This window comes from Micromesistius poutassou (assembly GCF_964030765.1).
Source record: "Micromesistius poutassou genome assembly, chromosome: 19".
Taxonomy (NCBI): domain Eukaryota; kingdom Metazoa; phylum Chordata; class Actinopteri; order Gadiformes; family Gadidae; genus Micromesistius; species Micromesistius poutassou.
Window position 1 is genome coordinate 6,722,599 of NC_140289.1, and position 2,500 is coordinate 6,725,098.

A 2,500-nucleotide genomic window follows, 5' to 3' on the forward strand; every position below is an offset into this window, starting at 1 on the left:
ATGGCGATTTAGCGACGAGAGAAGACGAGGGAGGAGAGGACGGAGAAGGTATATGCACACAGTGTTGTTACGCGGGCACTTTTCCCTCAAGTCGCAGAAGTTGAGAGCTGAGAACGACAACAACTTTTCATTAGCATGTTTAATTATCTTTCACTCAAAAAAAAAAAAAGGCTGCTCAAATCAACCGGGTGCAGGGAAGAGGCCGTCCCAGGCGTCGCTGTTACAACAACACCGCCCTTGTCTCCATCTCTAGTCCAGTGGCAGCAAGGACAGCTGTGATCCTAACCTTGTCCTCCGCAAGATTACCTCATCACGCAACCCATTAGTCACTTACACCTTCCTCTCATTCTAATGAGACACGGCCACCACAACCACAGTATTCTAATGGTGGACACCGGGGGGGCTGCCCAGTACAGCCACAGTCTCCTGCGGTTGGTAACTGGGACCTGGTGAGGAGCTGGTATTTACCGTGTTTCCCAAGGGCATCTATGAAACTTTCATGAGCAGGTAGCGTCACACTGCTTCCATTTCCCCCCCACTTCCTAATGTTCCTACCCTTCCCCCTCCCTCCTCTCCCCTTTCCCCTCTCCCCCACTACCTCCCCCCCCTGCTCCCTCCCCTATCCCCCCAGTCCCTCCCTCCCCCCCCTGCTCCCTCCCTTGTACCCCCCCTCTTCGCTCCCCGCTCCTCCCCCCCCCCCCCCCCCCCCCCCCTCCCCACGCCCCCTCTGGCTGGTTATTAGAGGAGATATCAGCATGGAACTGCACTCTGTCTCTAAACAGGAAATAATGAGAATCCTGTGGGTATTAATTATAGTACAGAGAAAAAGAGTGCACACACACACACACACACACACACACACACACACACACACACACACTGCACGCGCAAGCATACACATGCAGCCCACACAAAAGCAACGCACGCAGTACACTCATTCACAGCCGGCATTTAAACATGCAGCACACAGGCGCACACATGCATTCTGACTACACACACACACACACACACACACACACACACACACACATACACACATACACACAACACACACACAAACACCCCCACATACACACGTGCACATACTGACAAATTAACACAGAAACACACAAATACTGACTCATGGAAACACACAAACACACACACTCACTACACACACACACACACACACACACACACACACACACGCACACGCACACGCACACGCACACGCACACACACACACACACACACCAGCACACTGATACATGAACACACATGAGCACAAGTTAATATGCATACACACACACACGCACACATACACACACACACACACACACACACAAATACACATTCCTTCACACATACACAGAAATGTAACCTTATTATGTCTCACTTTGATGACACAAATCCCTAAACGGGACCTGATTTACATCTACTAATGACCAATCACAGAGAGGCACAGGGGGAGGGGGGAGGGCAAGAGAGAGCGAGGAAGAGGCAGAGAGTTTATCGAGTGTAGGAGAGAGATAGAGAGAAAGAGGGAGAAAGGGAGAGGGAGGGAGAAAGGGAGGAAGAGGGAGGGAGAGGAAGAGGAGAGAGAATCACAAAGAGGGAGGAGAAATGGGGATTGTAGGAGAGTGACAGAAGGAGAAAGAGCAAGGAAGGAAGAAAGGTAGAAAGAGAGCGAGAGAGGAAGAGAGGGCGGAGCAAGAGAGGGAGGTTGCAGGGAGAGAGAGAGGAGAGAGAACGAGAAAGTGGGTGAAGAAAAGGGAAGTGAAGGAGGGAGACAGGGAGATGGAGAGTGGGGAAGGAAAGGAAAGAGAGAGGGAGTGAGGAGGTGAGAGACAGAGGTGGAGAGAGGGATGAGGTGGACGGAGGGATGGTCAAGAGAGAGAAAAGAAGGGAGAACACGGAGGGAGGGAGTGTGCTATCCAAGGAACGTGAAAGTCAACCTGTAATCCTGAATTATTTAAAATAATCCTTATTTTCATCTAATTGAATTGAATGGAATTAAAATTAAATTAAATTAATTGAACCGACTTTTTCTTTGAATTGAAATGAATCGACCATGTTGGATGAAAAGTTGTGCCAGACTACTCTCGACCGACCTGGAAACTTCTACACCCAGTGTGGCTTAATCTCCTGCACTCCCAGACGGACTCACTGTAATAAAACACCTCTCTCTGAGCTACGGCTCTTATATAATTATCACACTCGGGGTCTGACTATTCACCTGAAGCCCGGATTAAAACCCTGCAATTCAGCTCCTTTCTTTGTCTTATCTCGGGGTCAAACCGAAAATCCCTATTTTTTAATAAGAGCCTCACTATGTGTGTGAGGTCTAGCATATCTCCTGGTATAACTGCAGGGACCCTGACCCTCAATGAGAACCATGGCTTCACTTTACTGACAAGACGCCTCACGGCTCAACCTGCTCTCTGTGCCACGCGACCAGGAGGAGTCACAGAGGGCCTCAGGGCCGGCTGACCATGGGGCCCCCATGGTGTGGGGGGGGGGG

General features: G+C 50.2%; 1 protein-coding gene across 1 annotated transcript in view; it reads right to left on the reverse strand.

Annotated features, from left to right (window-relative positions):
* galnt14 (UDP-N-acetyl-alpha-D-galactosamine:polypeptide N-acetylgalactosaminyltransferase 14 (GalNAc-T14)) overlaps window positions 1–2,500 on the reverse strand; it is a gene marked incomplete at its 3' end in the record, with an annotated part of 94,487 nt that overhangs the window by 1,545 nt on the left and 90,442 nt on the right. The gene's annotated exons all lie outside the window — the stretch shown is intronic.